Source organism: Salvelinus fontinalis, unplaced genomic scaffold (assembly GCF_029448725.1).
Source record: "Salvelinus fontinalis isolate EN_2023a unplaced genomic scaffold, ASM2944872v1 scaffold_0099, whole genome shotgun sequence".
In the NCBI taxonomy this organism is placed as follows: domain Eukaryota; kingdom Metazoa; phylum Chordata; class Actinopteri; order Salmoniformes; family Salmonidae; genus Salvelinus; species Salvelinus fontinalis.
This window is the reverse complement of record NW_026600308.1, coordinates 287,029-306,003: the sequence shown is the minus strand read 5'-3', so window position 1 is coordinate 306,003 and position 18,975 is coordinate 287,029. Positions and strand designations below refer to the sequence as shown.

The following is an 18,975-nucleotide window of genomic DNA, read 5'->3' as shown; positions in this document are numbered from 1 at the left end:
ACAACAGCTTAAAATGCACCTCATGGCCAGTACGGGGATCGAACCCACGACCTTGGCGTTATTAGCACCACGCTCTAAACAACTGAGCTAACCGGCCGCTTGCGAAGGAGAAACATTTTTAGGATGCACAGAGCCTCGGCCAGTGCTGGCGCGTAAACGAGCAAGTCCACCAACAGCATGCCTGACAAGACTGGACCATCTTGGTTGCTCCTTGTGGCAAATTATAAAGGCTGGGGAATTAGCTCAAATGGTAGAGTGCTTGCTTAGCATGCGAGAGGTAGTGGGAGCGATGCCCACATTCTCCAAAAAGCACAATTTTTTTGTGGATCCAAGAAAGCTCCAGTTCACACTTCATGCAGTTTTGTCTAACGACAACCTACTGTCATGTAACAATGACAGGCAACTTTCATGTAACACTGATGTCACAATGTCAGATGAAAACGAATGACATGACTTACTTTCAGAGGAGCAGCGTAGCACACACAATTGATGCCCACAAACAAAGCTGTGGGAAGTTTCCTTGAAGCCAATGCAGAAGTTAAAGAAAAACAACAGCTTAAAATGTACCTCATGGCCAGTACCGGGATCGAACCCACGACCTTGGCTTTATTAGCACCACGCTCTAACCATCTGAGCTAACTGGCCGCTGGTGAAGGAGCAACATTTTTAGGATGCACAGAGGCCTGGCCAGTGCAGGCGCGTAAACGAGCAAGTCCACCAACAGCATAGCCTGACAAGACTGGACCCTCTTGGTTGCTCCTTGTGGCAAATCATACATGCTGGGGTATTAGCCCAAATGGTAGAGTGCTTGCTTAGCATGCGAGAGGTAGTGGGATCGATGCCCACATTCTCCCAAAAAAATTTTTTTTTTTGTGCATCCAAGAAAGCTCCAGTTCACACTTCATGCAGTTTTGTCTAACGACAACCTACTGTCATGTAACAATTACAGGCAACTTTCATGTAACACTGATGTCACAATGTCAGATGAAAACGAAATACATTACTTACTTTCAGAGGAGCAGTGTAGCACACACAATTGATGGCCACAAACAAAGCTGTGGGAAGTTTCCTTGAAGCCAATGCAGAGGGTAAAGAAAAACAACAGCTTAAAATGTACCTCATGGCCAGTACGGGGATCGAACCCACAACCTTGGCGTTATTAGCACCACGCTCTAACCAACTGAGCTAACCGGTCGCTTGTGAAGGAGCAACATTTTTAGGATGCACAGAGGCTCGGCCAGTGCTGGCGCGTAAACGAGCAAGTCCACCAACAGCATAGCCTGACAAGACTGGACCCTCTTGGTTGCTCCTTGTGGCAAATCATACAGGCTGGGGAATTAGCTCAAATGGTAGAGTGCTTGCTTAGCATGTGAGAGGTAGTGGGATCGATGCCCACATTCTCCAAAAAACACAATTTTTTTGTGGATCCAAGAAAGCTCCAATTCACACTTCATGCAGTTTTGTCTAACGACAACCTACTGTCATGTAACAATGACAGGCAAGTTTCATGTAACACTGATGACACAATGTCAGATGAAAACGAATGACATGACTTACTTTCAGAGGAGCAGCGTAGCACACACAATTGATGCCCAAAAACAAAGCTGTGGGAAGTTTCCTTGAAGCCAATGCAGAGGGTAAAGAAAAACAACAGCTTAAAATGTACCTCATTGCCAGTACGGGAATCGAACCCACGACCTTGGCGTTATTAGCACCACGCTCTAACCAACTGAGCTAACCGGCCGCTTGCAAAGGAGCAACATTTTTAGGATGCACAGAGCCTCGGCCAGTGCTGGCGCGTAAACGAGCAAGTCCACCAACAGCATAGCCTGACAAGACTGGACCATCTTGGTTGCTCCTTGTGGCAAATCATAAAGGCTGGGGAATTAGCTCAAATGGTAGAGTTCTTGCTTAGCATGCGAGAGGTAGTGGGATTGATGCCCACATTCTCCAAAAAACACAATTTTTTTGTGGATCCAAGAAAGCTCCAGTTCACACTTCATGCAGTTTTGTCTAACTACAACCTACTGTCATGTAACAATGACAAGCAACTTTCATGTAACACTGATGTCACAATGTCAGATGAAAACGAATGACATCACTAACTATCATAGGAGCAGCGTAGCACACACAATTGATGCCCACAAACAAAGCTGAGGGAAGTTTCCTTAAAGCCAATGCAGAGGGTAAAGAAAAACAACAACTTAATAGGTACCTCATGGCCAGTACGGGGATCGAACCCACGACCTTGGCTTTATTAGCACCATGCTCTAACCAACTGAGCTAACCAGCCACTTGTAAAGGATCAACATTTTTAGGATGCACAGAGCCTCGGCCAGTGCTGGCGCGTAAACGAGCAAGTCCACCAACAACCAACAGCATAGCCTGACAAGACTGGATCCTCTTGGTTGCTCCTTGTGGCAAATCATACAGGCTGGGGAATTAGCTCAAATGGTAGAGTGCTTGCTTAGCATGCGAGAGGTAGTGGGATTGATGCCCACATTCTCCAAAAAACACAATTTTTTTGTGGATCCAAGAAAGCTCCAGTTCACACTTCATGCAGTTTTGTCTAACTACAACCTACTGTCATGTAACAATGACAAGCAACTTTCATGTAACACTGATGTCACAATGTCAGATGAAAACGAATGACATGACTTACTTTCAGAGGAGCAGCGTAGCACACACAATTGCTGCCCACAAACAAAGCTGTGGGAAGTTTTCTTGAAGCCAATGCAGAGGGTAAAGAAAAACAACAACTTAAAATGTACCTCATGGCCAGTACAGGGATCGAACCCACGACCTTGGCGTTATTAGCACCACGCTCTAACCAACTGAGCTAACCGGCCACTTGCAAAGGAGCAACATTTTTAGGATGCACAGAGCCTCGGCCAGTTTTGGCGCGTAAACGAGCAAGTCCACCAACAGCATAGCCTGACAAGACTGGACCATCTTGGTTGCTCCTTGTGGCAACTCATAAAGGCTGGGGAATTAGCTCAAATGGTAGAGTGCTTGCTTAGCATGCGAGAGGTAGTGGGATCGATGCCCTCATTCTCCAAAAAACAGTTTTTTTTTGTGCATCCAAGAAAGCTCCAGTTCACACTTCATGCAGTTTTGTCTAACTACAACCTACTGTCATGTAACAATGACAAGCAACTTTCATGTAACACTGATGTCACAATGTCAGATGAAAACAAATGACATGACTTACTATCAGAGGAGCAGCGTAGCACACACAATTGATGCCCACAACCAAAGCTGTGGGAAGTTTCCTTGAAGCCAATGCAGAGGGTAAAGAAAAACAACAACTTAAAATATACCTCATGGCCAGTACGGGGATCGAACCCACGACCATGGCATTATTAGCACCATGCTCTAACCAACTGAGCTAACCGGCCGCTGGTGAAGGAGCAACATTTTTAGGATGCACAGAGGCCTGGCCAGTGCAGGCGCGTAAACGAGCAAGTCCACCAACAGCATAGCCTGACAAGACTGGACCCTCTTGGTTGCTCCTTGTGGCAAATCATACATGCTGGGGTATTAGCCCAAATGGTAGAGTGCTTGCTTAGCATGCGAGAGGTAGTGGGATCGATGCCCACATTCTCCCAAAAAAATTTTTTTTTTTGTGCATCCAAGAAAGCTCCAGTTCACACTTCATGCAGTTTTGTCTAACGACAACCTACTGTCATGTAACAATTACAGGCAACTTTCATGTAACACTGATGTCACAATGTCAGATGAAAACGAAATACATTACTTACTTTCAGAGGAGCAGTGTAGCACACACAATTGATGGCCACAAACAAAGCTGTGGGAAGTTTCCTTGAAGCCAATGCAGAGGGTAAAGAAAAACAACAGCTTAAAATGTACCTCATGGCCAGTACGGGGATCGAACCCACAACCTTGGCGTTATTAGCACCACGCTCTAACCAACTGAGCTAACCGGTCGCTTGTGAAGGAGCAACATTTTTAGGATGCACAGAGGCTCGGCCAGTGCTGGCGCGTAAACGAGCAAGTCCACCAACAGCATAGCCTGACAAGACTGGACCCTCTTGGTTGCTCCTTGTGGCAAATCATACAGGCTGGGGAATTAGCTCAAATGGTAGAGTGCTTGCTTAGCATGTGAGAGGTAGTGGGATCGATGCCCACATTCTCCAAAAAACACAATTTTTTTGTGGATCCAAGAAAGCTCCAATTCACACTTCATGCAGTTTTGTCTAACGACAACCTACTGTCATGTAACAATGACAGGCAAGTTTCATGTAACACTGATGTCACAATGTCAGATGAAAACGAATGACATGACTTACTTTCAGAGGAGCAGCGTAGCACACACAATTGATGCCCAAAAACAAAGCTGTGGGAAGTTTCCTTGAAGCCAATGCAGAGGGTAAAGAAAAACAACAGCTTAAAATGTACCTCATTGCCAGTACGGGAATCGAACCCACGACCTTGGCGTTATTAGCACCACGCTCTAACCAACTGAGCTAACCGGCCGCTTGCAAAGGAGCAACATTTTTAGGATGCACAGAGCCTCGGCCAGTGCTGGCGCGTAAACGAGCAAGTCCACCAACAGCATAGCCTGACAAGACTGGACCATCTTGGTTGCTCCTTGTGGCAAATCATAAAGGCTGGGGAATTAGCTCAAATGGTAGAGTTCTTGCTTAGCATGCGAGAGGTAGTGGGATTGATGCCCACATTCTCCAAAAAACACAATTTTTTTGTGGATCCAAGAAAGCTCCAGTTCACACTTCATGCAGTTTTGTCTAACTACAACCTACTGTCATGTAACAATGACAAGCAACTTTCATGTAACACTGATGTCACAATGTCAGATGAAAACGAATGACATCACTAACTATCATAGGAGCAGCGTAGCACACACAATTGATGCCCACAAACAAAGCTGAGGGAAGTTTCCTTGAAGCCAATGCAGAGGGTAAAGAAAAACAACAACTTAATAGGTACCTCATGGCCAGTACGGGGATCGAACCCACGACCTTGGCTTTATTAGCACCATGCTCTAACCAACTGAGCTAACCAGCCACTTGTAAAGGATCAACATTTTTAGGATGCACAGAGCCTCGGCCAGTGCTGGCGCGTAAACGAGCAAGTCCACCAACAACCAACAGCATAGCCTGACAAGACTGGATCCTCTTGGTTGCTCCTTGTGGCAAATCATACAGGCTGGGGAATTAGCTCAAATGGTAGAGTGCTTGCTTAGCATGCGAGAGGTAGTGGGATTGATGCCCACATTCTCCAAAAAACACAATTTTTTTGTGGATCCAAGAAAGCTCCAGTTCACACTTCATGCAGTTTTGTCTAACTACAACCTACTGTCATGTAACAATGACAAGCAACTTTCATGTAACACTGATGTCACAATGTCAGATGAAAACGAATGACATGACTTACTTTCAGAGGAGCAGCGTAGCACACACAATTGCTGCCCACAAACAAAGCTGTGGGAAGTTTTCTTGAAGCCAATGCAGAGGGTAAAGAAAAACAACAACTTAAAATGTACCTCATGGCCAGTACAGGGATCGAACCCACGACCTTGGCGTTATTAGCACCACGCTCTAACCAACTGAGCTAACCGGCCACTTGCAAAGGAGCAACATTTTTAGGATGCACAGAGCCTCGGCCAGTTTTGGCGCGTAAACGAGCAAGTCCACCAACAGCATAGCCTGACAAGACTGGACCATCTTGGTTGCTCCTTGTGGCAACTCATAAAGGCTGGGGAATTAGCTCAAATGGTAGAGTGCTTGCTTAGCATGCGAGAGGTAGTGGGATCGATGCCCTCATTCTCCAAAAAACAGTTTTTTTTTGTGCATCCAAGAAAGCTCCAGTTCACACTTCATGCAGTTTTGTCTAACTACAACCTACTGTCATGTAACAATGACAAGCAACTTTCATGTAACACTGATGTCACAATGTCAGATGAAAACAAATGACATGACTTACTATCAGAGGAGCAGCGTAGCACACACAATTGATGCCCACAACCAAAGCTGTGGGAAGTTTCCTTGAAGCCAATGCAGAGGGTAAAGAAAAACAACAACTTAAAATATACCTCATGGCCAGTACGGGGATCGAACCCACGACCATGGCATTATTAGCACCATGCTCTAACCAACTGAGCTAACCGGCCGCTTGTAAAAGAGCAAAATTTTTAGGATGCACAGAGGCTCGGCCAGTGCTGGCGCGTAAACGAGCAAGTCCACCAACAGCATAGCCTGACAAGACTGGACCCTCTTGGTTGCTCCTTGTGGCAAATTATACAGGCTGGGGAATTAGCTCAAATGGTAGAGTGCTTGCTTAGCATGCGAGAGGTAGTGGGATCGATGCCCACATTCTCCAAAAAACACAATTTTTTTGTGGATCCAAGAAAGCTCCAGTTCACACTTCATGCAGTTTTGTCTAACGACAACCTACTGTCATGTAACAATGACAGGCAACTTTCATGTAACACTGATGTCACAATGTCAGATGAAAACAAATGACATGACTTACTTTCAGAGGAGCAGCGTAGCACACACAATTGATGCCCACAAACAAAGCTGTGGGAAGTTTCCTTGAAGCCAATGCAGAGGGTAAAGAAAAACAACAGCTTAAAATGTAACTCATGGCCAGTACGGGGATCAAACCCACGACCTTGGCGTTATTAGCACCACGCTCTAACCAACTGAGCTAACCGGCCGCTGGTGAAGGATCAACATTTTTAGGATGCACAGAGGCTCGGCCAGTGCTGGCGCGTAAACGAGCAAGTCCACCAACAGCATAACCTGACAAGACTGGACCCTCTTGGTTGCTCCTTGTGGCAAATCATACAGGCTGGGGTATTAGCTCAAATGGTAGAGTGCTTGCTTAGCATGCGAGAGGTAGTGGGATCGATGCCCACATTCTCCCAAAAACATTTTTTTTTTGTGCATCCAGGAAAGCTCCAGTTCACACTTCATGCAGTTTTGTCTAACGACAACCTACTGTCATGTAACAATGACAGGCAACTTTCATGTAACACTGATGTCACAATGTCAGATGAAAACGAATGACATGACTTACTTTCAGAGGAGCAGCGTAGCACACACAATTGATGCCCACAAACAAAGCTGTGGGAAGTTTCCTTGAAGCCAATGCAGAGGGTAAAGAAAAACAACAGCTTAAAATGTACCTCATTGCCAGTACGGGGATCGAACCCACGACCTTGGCGTTATTATCACCACACTCTAACCAACTGAGCTAACCGGCCGCTTGCAAAGGAAGAACATTTTTAGGATGCACAGAGCCTCGGCCAGTGCTGGCGCGTAAACGAGCAAGTCCACCAACAGCATAGCCTGACAAGACTGGACCATCTTGGTTGCTCCTTGTGGCAAATCATAAAGGCTGGGGAATAGGCTGGGGAATTAGCTCAAATGGTAGAGTGCTTGCTTAGCATGCGAGAGGTAGTGGGATTGATGCCCACATTCTCCAAAAAACACAATTTTTTTGTGCATCCAAGAAAGCTCCAGTTCACACTTCATGCAGTTTTGTCTAACTACAACCTACTGTCATGTAACAATGACAAGCAACTTTCATGTAACACTGATGTCACAATGTCAGATGAAAACGAATGACATGACTTACTTTCAGAGGAGCAGCGTAGCACACACAATTGCTGCCCACAAACAAAGCTGTGGGAAGTTTTCTTGAAGCCAATGCAGAGGGTAAAGAAAAACAACAACTTAAAATGTACCTCATGGCCAGTACAGGGATCGAACCCACGACCTTGGCGTTATTTGCACCACGCTCTAACCAACTGAGCTAACCGGCCACTTGCAAAGGAGCAACATTTTTAGGATGCACAGAGCCTCGGCCAGTTTTGGCGCGTAAACGAGCAAGTCCACCAACAGCATAGCCTGACAAGACTGGACCATCTTGGTTGCTCCTTGTGGCAACTCATAAAGGCTGGGGAATTAGCTCAAATGGTAGAGTGCTTGCTTAGCATGCGAGAGGTAGTGGGATCGATGCCCTCATTCTCCAAAAAACAGTTTTTTTTTGTGCATCCAAGAAAGCTCCAGTTCACACTTCATGCAGTTTTGTCTAACTACAACCTACTGTCATGTAACAATGACAAGCAACTTTCATGTAACACTGATGTCACAATGTCAGATGAAAACAAATGACATGACTTACTATCAGAGGAGCAGCGTAGCACAAACAATTGATGCCCACAACCAAAGCTGTGGGAAGTTTCCTTGAAGCCAATGCAGAGGGTAAAGAAAAACAACAACTTAAAATATACCTCATGGCCAGTACGGGGATCGAACCCACGACCATGGCATTATTAGCACCATGCTCTAACCAACTGAGCTAACCGGCCGCTTGTAAAAGAGCAAAATTTTTAGGATGCACAGAGGCTCGGCCAGTGCTGGCGCGTAAACGAGCAAGTCCACCAACAGCATAGCCTGACAAGACTGGACCCAATTGGTTGCTCCTTGTGGCAAATCATACAGGCTGGGGAATTAGCTCAGATGGTAGAGTGCTTGCTTAGCATGCGAGAGGTAATGGGATTGATGCCCACATTCTCCAAAAAACACAATTTTTTTGTGGATCCAAGAAAGCTCCAGTTCACACTTCATGCAGTTTTGTCTAACGACAACCTACTGTCATGTAACAATGACAGGCAACTTTCATGTAACACTGATGTCACAATGTCAGATGAAAACGAATGACATTACTTACTTTCAGAGGAGCAGCGTAGCACACACAATTGATGCCCACAAACAAAGCTGTGGGAAGTTTCCTTGAAGCCAATGCAGAGGGTAAAGAATAAAAACAACTTAAAATGTACCTCATCGCCAGTACGGGGATCGAACCCACGACCTTGGCGTTATTAGCACCACACTCTAACCAACTGAGCTAACCGGCCGCTTGCAAAGGAGCAACATTTTTAGGATGCACAGAGCCTCGGCCAGTGCTGGCGCGTAAACGAGCAAGTCCACCAACAGCATAACCTGACAAGACTGGACCCTCTTGGTTGCTCCTTGTGGCAAATCATACAGGCTGGGGTATTAGCTCAAATGGTAGAGTGCTTGCTTAGCATGCGAGAGGTAGTGGGATCGATGCCCACATTCTCCCAAAAACATTTTTTTTTTGTGCATCCAGGAAAGCTCCAGTTCACACTTCATGCAGTTTTGTCTAACGACAACCTACTGTCATGTAACAATGACAGGCAACTTTCATGTAACACTGATGTCACAATGTCAGATGAAAACGAATGACATGACTTACTTTCAGAGGAGCAGCGTAGCACACACAATTGATGCCCACAAACAAAGCTGTGGGAAGTTTCCTTGAAGCCAATGCAGAGGGTAAAGAAAAACAACAGCTTAAAATGTACCTCATTGCCAGTACGGGGATCGAACCCACGACCTTGGCGTTATTATCACCACACTCTAACCAACTGAGCTAACCGGCCGCTTGCAAAGGAAGAACATTTTTAGGATGCACAGAGCCTCGGCCAGTGCTGGCGCGTAAACGAGCAAGTCCACCAACAGCATAGCCTGACAAGACTGGACCATCTTGGTTGCTCCTTGTGGCAAATCATAAAGGCTGGGGAATAGGCTGGGGAATTAGCTCAAATGGTAGAGTGCTTGCTTAGCATGCGAGAGGTAGTGGGATTGATGCCCACATTCTCCAAAAAACACAATTTTTTTGTGGATCCAAGAAAGCTCCAGTTCACACTTCATGCAGTTTTGTCTAACGACAACCTACTGTCATGTAACAATGACAGACAACTTTCATGTAACACTGATGTCACAATGTCAGATGAAAACGAATGACATGACTTACTTTCAGAGGAGCAGCGTAGCACACACAATTGATGCCCACAAACAAAGCTGTGGGAAGTTTCCTTGAAGCCAATGCAGAGGGTAAAGAAAAATAACAACTTAAAATGTACCTCATGGCCAGTACGGGGATAAAACCCACGACCTTGGCGTTATTAGCACCATGCTCTAACCAACTGAGCTAACCGGCCGCTTGTAAAGGATCAACATTTTTAGGATGCACAGAGCCTTGGCCAGTGCTGGCGCGTGAACGAGCAAGTCCACCAACAGCATAGCCTGACAAGACTGGACCATCTTGGTTGCTCCTTGTGGCAACTCATAAAGGCTGGGGAATTAGCTCAAATGGTAGAGTGCTTGCTTAGCATGCGAGAGGTAGTGGGATCGATGCCCACATTCTCCCAAAAACAATTTTTTTTTGTGCATCCAAGAAAGCTCCAGTTCACACTTCATGCAGTTTTGTCTAACTACAACCTACTGTCATGTAACAATGACAAGCAACTTTCATGTAACACTGATGTCACAATGTCAGATGAAAACGAATGACATGACTTACTATCAGAGGAGCAGCGTAGCACATACAATTGATGCCCACAAACAAAGCTGTGGGAAGTTTCCTTGAAGCCAATGCAGAGGGTAAAGAAAAACAACAACTTAAAATGTACCTCATGGCCAGTACGGGGATCGAACCCACGACCTTGGCTTTATTAGCACAATGCTTTAACCAACTGAGCTAACCGGCCGCTTGTAAAGGATCAATATTTTTAGGATGCACAGAGCCTCGGCCAGTGCTGGCGCGTAAACGAGCAAGTCCACCAACAGCATAGCCTGACAAGACTGGACCCTCTTGGTTGCTCCTTGTGGCAAATCATACAGGCTGGGGAATTACCTCAGATGGTAGAGTGCTTGCTTAGCATGCGAGAGGTAGTGGGATTGATGCCCACATTCTCCAAAAAACACAATTTATTTGTGGATCCAAGAAAGCTCCAGTTCACACTTCATGCAGTTTTGTCTAACGACAACCTACTGTCATGTAACAATGACAGGCAACTTTCATGTAACACTGATGTCACAATGTCAGATGAAAACGAATGACATGACTTACTTTCAGAGGAGCAGCGTAGCACACACAATTGATGCCCACAAACAAAGCTGTGGAAAGTTTTCTTGAAGCCAATGCAGAGGGTAAAGAAAAACAACAACTTAAAATGCACCGCATGGCCAGTACGGGGATCGAACCCACGACCTTGGCGTTATTAGCACCATGATCTAACCAACTGAGCTAACCGGCCGCTTGTAAATGATCAACATTTTTAGGATGCACAGAGCCTCGGCCAGTGCTGGCGCGTAAACGAGCAAGTCCACCAGCAGCATAGCCTGACAAGACTGGACCATCTTGGTTGCTCCTTGTGGCCAATCATAAAGGCTGGGGAATTAGCTCAAATGGTAGAGTGCTTGCTTAGCATGCGAGAGGTAGTGGGATCGATGCCCACATTCTCCAAAAAAACAAAAAATTTGTGGATCCAAGAAAGCTCCAGTTCACACTTCATGCAGTTTTGTCTAACGACAACCTACTGTCATGTAACAATGACAGGCAACTTTCATGTAACACTGATGTCACAATGTCAGATGAAAACGAATGACATGACTTACTTTCAGAGGAGCAGCGTAGCACACACAATTGATGCCCACAAACAAAGCCGTGGGAAGTTTCCTTGAAGCCAATGCAGAGGGTAAAGAAAAACAACAGCTTAAAATGTACCTCCTGGCCAGTACGGGGATCGAACCCACGACCTTGGCGTTATTAGCACCACGCTCTAACCAACTGAGCTAACCAGCCGCTTGCGAAGGAGCAACATTTTTAGGATGCACAGAGCCTCGGCCAGCGCTGGCGCGTAAACGAGCAAGTCCACCAACAGCATAGCCTGACAAGACTGGACCCTCTTGGTTGCTCCTTGTGGCAAATCATACAGGCTGGGGAATTACCTCAGATGGTAGAGTGCTTGCTTAGCATGCGAGAGATAGTGGGATTGATGCCCACATTCTCCAAGTAACACAATTTATTTGTGGATCCAAGAAAGCTCCAGTTCACACTTCATGCAGTTTTGTCTAACGACAACCTACTGTCATGTAACAATGACAGGCAACTTTCATGTAACACTGATGTCACAATGTCAGATGAAAACGAATGACATGACTTACTTTCAGAGGAGCAGCGTAGCACACACAATTGATGCCCACAAACAAAGCTGTGGAAAGTTTTCTTGAAGCCAATGCAGAGGGTAAAGAAAAACAACAACTTAAAATGCACCTCATGGCCAGTACGGGGATCGAACCCACGACCTTGGTGTTATTAGCACCATGATCTAACCAACTGAGCTAACCGGCCGCTTGTAAATGATCAACATTTTTAGGATGCACAGAGCCTCGGCCAGTGCTGGCGCGTAAACGAGCAAGTCCACCAACAGCATAGCCTGACAAGACTGGACCATCTTGGTTGCTCCTTGTGGCAACTCATACAGGCTGGGGAATTAGCTCAAATGGTAGAGTGCTTGCTTAGCATGCGAGAGGTAGTGGGATCGATGCCCACATTCTCCAAAAAAACAATTTTTTTTTGTGCATCCAAGAAAGCTCCAGTTCACACTTCATGCAGTTTTGTCTAACCACAACCTACTGTCATGTAACAATGACAAGCAACTTTCATGTAACACTGATGTCACAATGTCAGATGAAAACGAATGACATGACTTACTATCAGAGGAGCAGCGTAGCACACACAATTGATGCCCACAAACAAAGCTGTGGGAAGTTTCCTTGAAGCCAATGCAGAGGGTAAAGAAAAACAACAACTTAAAATGTACCTCATGGCCAGTACGGGGATCGAACCCACGACCTTGGCGTTATTAGCACCATTCTCTAACCAACTGAGCTAACCGGCCGCTTGTAAACGATCAACATTTTTAGGATGCACAGAGCCTCGGCCAGTGCTGGCGCGTAAACGAGCAAGTCCACCAACAGCATAGCCTGACAAGACTGGACCATCTTGGTTGCTCCTTGTGGCAACTCATAAAGGCTGGGGAATTAGCTAAAATGGTAGAGTGCTTGCTTAGCATGCGAGAGGTAGTGGGATCGATGCCCACATTCTCCAAAAAACAATTTTTTTTTGTGCATCCAAGAAAGCTCCAGTTCACACTTCATGCAGTTTTGTCTAACTACAACCTACTGTCATGTAACAATGACAAGCAACTTTCATGTAACACTGATGTCACAATGTCAGATGAAAACGAATGACATGACTTACTATCAGAGGAGCAGCGTAGCACACACAATTGATGCCCACAAACAAAGCTGTGGGAAGTTTCCTTGAAGCCAATGCAGAGGGTAAAGAAAAACAACAACTTAAAATGTACCTCATGGCCAGTACGGGGATCGAACCCACGACCTTGGCGTTATTAGCACCATTCTCTAACCAACTGAGCTAACCGGCCGCTTGTAAACGATCAACATTTTTAGGATGCACAGAGCCTCGGCCAGTGATGGCGCGTAAACGAGCAAGTCCACCAACAGCATAGCCTGACAAGACTGGACCATCTTGGTTGCTCCTTGTGGCAACTCATAAAGGCTGGGGAATTAGCTAAAATGGTAGAGTGCTTGCTTAGCATGCGAGAGGTAGTGGGATCGATGCCCACATTCTCCAAAAAACAATTTTTTTTTGTGCATCCAAGAAAGCTCCAGTTCACACTTCATGCAGTTTTGTCTAACTACAACCTACTGTCATGTAACAATGACAAGCAACTTTCATGTAACACTGATGTCACAATGTCAGATGAAAACGAATGACATGACTTACTATCAGAGGAGCAGCGTAGCACACACAATTGATGCCCACAAACAAAGCTGTGGGAAGTTTCCTTGAAGCCAATGCAGAGGGTAAAGAAAAACAACAGCTTAAAATGTACCTCATGGCCAGTAGGGGGATCGAAACCACGACCTTGGCATTATTAGCACCATAATCTAACCAACTGAGCTAACCGGCCGCTTGTAAAGGATCAACATTTTTAGGATGCACAGATCCTCGGCCAGTGCTGGCGCGTAAACGAGCAAGTCCACCAACAGCATAGCCTGACAAGACTGGACCATCTTGGTTGCTCCTTTTGGAAAATTATAAAGGCTGGGGAATTAGCTCAAATGGTAGAGTGCTTGCTTAGCATGCGAGAGGTAGTGGGATCGATGCCCACATTCTCCAAAAAACAATTTTTTTTTGTGCATCCAAGAAAGCTCCAGTTCACACTTCATGCAGTTTTGTCTAACTACAACCTACTGTCATGTAACAATGACAAGCAACTTTCATGTAACACTGATGTCACAATGTCAGATGAAAACGAATGACATGACTTACTATCAGAGGAGCAGCGTAGCACACACAATTGATGCCCACAAACAAAGCTGTGGGAAGTTTCCTTGAAGCCAATGCAGAGGGTAAAGAAAAACAACAACTTAAAATGTACCTCATGGCCAGTACGGGGATCGAACCCACGACCTTGGCGTTATTAGCACCATTCTCTTACCAACTGAGCTAACCGGCCGCTTGTAAACGATCAACATTTTTAGGATGCACAGAGCCTCGGCCAGTGATGGCGCGTAAACGAGCAAGTCCACCAACAGCATAGCCTGACAAGACTGGACCATCTTGGTTGCTCCTTGTGGCAACTCATAAAGGCTGGGGAATTAGCTAAAATGGTAGAGTGCTTGCTTAGCATGCGAGAGGTAGTGGGATCGATGCCCACATTCTCCAAAAAACAATTTTTTTTTGTGCATCCAAGAAAGCTCCAGTTCACACTTCATGCAGTTTTGTCTAACTACAACCTACTGTCATGTAACAATGACAAGCAACTTTCATGTAACACTGATGTCACAATGTCAGATGAAAACGAATGACATGACTTACTATCAGAGGAGCAGCGTAGCACACACAATTGATGCCCACAAACAAAGCTGTGGGAAGTTTCCTTGAAGCCAATGCAGAGGGTAAAGAAAAACAACAGCTTAAAATGTACCTCATGGCCAGTAGGGGGATCGAAACCACGACCTTGGCATTATTAGCACCATAATCTAACCAACTGAGCTAACCGGCCGCTTGTAAAGGATCAACATTTTTAGGATGCACAGATCCTCGGCCAGTGCTGGCGCGTAAACGAGCAAGTCCACCAACAGCATAGCCTGACAAGACTGGACCATCTTGGTTGCTCCTTTTGGAAAATTATAAAGGCTGGGGAATTAGCTCAAATGGTAGAGTGCTTGCTTAGCATGCGAGAGGTAGTGGGATCGATGCCCACATTCTCCAAAAAACATTTTTTTTTTGTGCATCCAAGAAAGCTCCAGTTCACACTTCATGCAGTTTTGTCTAACGACAACCTACTGTCATGTAACAATGACAGGCAACTTTCATGTAACACTGATGTCACAATGTCAGATGAAAACGAATGACATGACTTACTTTCAGAGGAGCAGCGTAGCACACACAATTGATGCCCACAAACAAAGCTGTGGAAAGTTTTCTTGAAGCCAATGCAGAGGGTAAAGAAAAACAACAACTTAAAATGCACCTCATGGTCAGTACGGGGATCGAACCCACGACCTTGGCGTTATTAGCACCATGATCTAACCAACTGAGCTAACCGGCCGCTTGTAAATGATCAACATTTTTAGGATGCACAGAGCCTCGGCCAGTGCTGGCGCGTAAACGAGCAAGTCCACCAACAGCATAGCCTGACAAGACTGGACCATCTTGGTTGCTCCTTGTGGCAACTCATAAAGGCTGGGGAATTAGCTCAAATGGTAGAGTGCTTGCTTAGCATGCGAGAGGTAGTGGGATCGATGCCCACATTCTCCAAAAAAACATTTTTTTTTTGTGCATCCAAGAAAGCTCCAGTTCACACTTCATGCAGTTTTGTCTAACCACAACCTACTGTCATGTAACAATGACAAGCAACTTTCATGTAACACTGATGTCACAATGTCAGATGAAAACGAATGACATGACTTACTATCAGAGGAGCAGCGTAGCACACACAATTGATGCCCACAAACAAAGCTGTGGGAAGTTTCCTTGAAGCCAATGCAGAGGGTAAAGAAAAACAACAACTTAAAATGTACCTCATGGCCAGTACGGGGATCGAACCCACGACCTTGGCGTTATTAGCACCATTCTCTAACCAACTGAGCTAACCGGCCGCTTGTAAACGATCAACATTTTTAGGATGCACAGAGCCTCGGCCAGTGCTGGCGCGTAAACGAGCAAGTCCACCAACAGCATAGCCTGACAAGACTGGACCATCTTGGTTGCTCCTTGTGGCAACTCATAAAGGCTGGGGAATTAGCTAAAATGGTAGAGTGCTTGCTTAGCATGCGAGAGGTAGTGGGATCGATGCCCACATTCTCCAAAAAACAATTTTTTTTTGTGCATCCAAGAAAGCTCCAGTTCACACTTCATGCAGTTTTGTCTAACTACAACCTACTGTCATGTAACAATGACAAGCAACTTTCATGTAACACTGATGTCACAATGTCAGATGAAAACGAATGACATGACTTACTATCAGAGGAGCAGCGTAGCACACACAATTGATGCCCACAAACAAAGCTGTGGGAAGTTTCCTTGAAGCCAATGCAGAGGGTAAAGAAAAACAACAACTTAAAATGTACCTCATGGCCAGTACGGGGATCGAACCCACGACCTTGGCGTTATTAGCACCATTCTCTAACCAACTGAGCTAACCGGCCGCTTGTAAACGATCAACATTTTTAGGATGCACAGAGCCTCGGCCAGTGCTGGCGCGTAAACGAGCAAGTCCACCAACAGCATAGCCTGACAAGACTGGACCATCTTGGTTGCTCCTTGTGGCAACTCATAAAGGCTGGGGAATTAGCTAAAATGGTAGAGTGCTTGCTTAGCATGCGAGAGGTAGTGGGATCGATGCCCACATTCTCCAAAAAACAATTTTTTTTTGTGCATCCAAGAAAGCTCCAGTTCACACTTCATGCAGTTTTGTCTAACTACAACCTACTGTCATGTAACAATGACAAGCAACTTTCATGTAACACTGATGTCACAATGTCAGATGAAAACGAATGACATGACTTACTATCAGAGGAGCAGCGTAGCACACACAATTGATGCCCACAAACAAAGCTGTGGGAAGTTTCCTTGAAGCCAATGCAGAGGGTAAAGAAAAACAACAACTTAAAATGTACCTCATGGCCAGTACGGGGATCGAACCCACGACCTTGGCGTTATTAGCACCATTCTCTAACCAACTGAGCTAACCGGCCGCTTGTAAACGATCAACATTTTTAGGATGCACAGAGCCTCGGCCAGTGCTGGCGCGTAAACGAGCAAGTCCACCAACAGCATAGCCTGACAAGACTGGACCATCTTGGTTGCTCCTTGTGGCAACTCATAAAGGCTGGGGAATTAGCTAAAATGGTAGAGTGCTTGCTTAGCATGCGAGAGGTAGTGGGATCGATGCCCACATTCTCCAAAAAACAATTTTTTTTTGTGCATCCAAGAAAGCTCCAGTTCACACTTCATGCAGTTTTGTCTAACTACAACCTACTGTCATGTAACAATGACAAGCAACTTTCATGTAACACTGATGTCACAATGTCAGATGAAAACGAATGACATGACTTACTATCAGAGGAGCAGCGTAGCACACACAATTGATGCCCACAAACAAAGCTGTGGGAAGTTTCCTTGAAGCCAATGCAGAGGGTAAAGAAAAACAACAACTTAAAATGTACCTCATGGCCAGTAGGGGGATCGAAACCACGACCTTGGCATTATTAGCACCATAATCTAACCAACTGAGCTAACCGGCCGCTTGTAAAGGATCAACATTTTTAGGATGCACAGATCCTCGGCCAGTGCTGGCGCGTAAACGAGCAAGTCCACCAACAGCATAGCCTGACAAGACTGGACCATCTTGGTTGCTCCTTTTGGAAAATTATAAAGGCTGGGGAATTAGCTCAAATGGTAGAGTGCTTGCTTAGCATGCGAGAGGTAGTGGGATCGATGCCCACATTCTCCAAAAAACAATTTTTTTTTGTGCATCCAAGAAAGCTCCAGTTCACACTTCATGCAGTTTTGTCTAACGACAACCTACTGTCATGTAACAATGACAGGCAACTTTCATGTAACACTGATGTCACAATGTCAGATGAAAACGAATGACATGACTTACTTTCAGAGGAGCAGCGTAGCACACACAATTGATGCCCACAAACAAAGCTGTGGAAAGTTTTCTTGAAGCCAATGCAGAGGGTAAAGAAAAACAACAACTTAAAATGCACCTCATGGCCAGTACGGGGATCGAACCCACGACCTTGGCGTTATTAGCACCATGATCTAACCAACTGAGCTAACCGGCCGCTTGTAAATGATCAACATTTTTAGGATGCACAGAGCCTCGGCCAGTGCTGGCGCGTAAACGAGCAAGTCCACCAACAGCATAGCCTGACAAGACTGGACCATCTTGGTTGCTCCTTGTGGCAACTCATAAAGGCTGGGGAATTAGCTCAAATGGTAGAGTGCTTGCTTAGCATGCGAGAGGTAGTGGGATCGATGCCCACATTCTCCAAAAAAACAATTTTTTTTTGTGCATCCAAGAAAGCTCCAGTTCACACTTCATGCAGTTTTGTCTAACCACAACCTACTGTCATGTAACAATGACAAGCAACTTTCATGTAACACTGATGTCACAATGTCAGATGAAAACGAATGACATGATTACTATCAGAGGAGCAGCGTAGCACACACAATTGATGCCCACAAACAAAGCTGTGGGAAGTTTCCTTGAAGCCAAAGCAGAGGGTAAAGAAAAACAACAACTTAAAATGTACCTCATGGCCAGTACGGGGATCGAACCCACTACCTTGGCGTTATTAGCACCATTCTCTAACCAACTGAGCTAACCGGCCGCTTGTAAACGATCAACATTTTTAGGATGCACAGAGCCTCGGCCAGTGCTGGCGCGTAAACGAGCAAGTCCACCAACAGCATAGCCTGACAAGACTGGACCATCTTGGTTGCTCCTTGTGGCAACGCATAAAGGCTGGGGAATTAGCTAAAATGGTAGAGTGCTTGCTTAGC

At 45.5% G+C, this 18,975-nt stretch overlaps 7 non-coding genes across 7 annotated transcripts; all 7 read right to left on the bottom strand.

Annotated features, from left to right (window-relative positions):
* Positions 1-2,775: 2,775 nt before the first annotated feature.
* Positions 2,776-2,849, bottom strand: trnai-aau (transfer RNA isoleucine (anticodon AAU)). Its single transcript has one exon. It is a non-coding gene; the product is annotated as a tRNA-Ile (tRNA).
* A 475-nt stretch (positions 2,850-3,324) lies between these two features.
* Positions 3,325-3,398, bottom strand: trnai-aau (transfer RNA isoleucine (anticodon AAU)). Its single transcript has one exon. It is a non-coding gene; the product is annotated as a tRNA-Ile (tRNA).
* A 2,130-nt stretch (positions 3,399-5,528) lies between these two features.
* Positions 5,529-5,602, bottom strand: trnai-aau (transfer RNA isoleucine (anticodon AAU)). The gene has a single exon. It is a non-coding gene; the product is annotated as a tRNA-Ile (tRNA).
* Positions 5,603-6,077: 475 nt separating this feature from the next.
* Positions 6,078-6,151, bottom strand: trnai-aau (transfer RNA isoleucine (anticodon AAU)). Its single transcript has one exon. It is a non-coding gene; the product is annotated as a tRNA-Ile (tRNA).
* A 475-nt stretch (positions 6,152-6,626) lies between these two features.
* On the bottom strand, positions 6,627-6,700 carry trnai-aau (transfer RNA isoleucine (anticodon AAU)). Its single transcript has one exon. It is a non-coding gene; the product is annotated as a tRNA-Ile (tRNA).
* Positions 6,701-8,285: 1,585 nt separating this feature from the next.
* Positions 8,286-8,359, bottom strand: trnai-aau (transfer RNA isoleucine (anticodon AAU)). The gene has a single exon. It is a non-coding gene; the product is annotated as a tRNA-Ile (tRNA).
* A 3,231-nt stretch (positions 8,360-11,590) lies between these two features.
* Positions 11,591-11,664, bottom strand: trnai-aau (transfer RNA isoleucine (anticodon AAU)). The gene has a single exon. It is a non-coding gene; the product is annotated as a tRNA-Ile (tRNA).
* Positions 11,665-18,975: the final 7,311 nt, after the last annotated feature.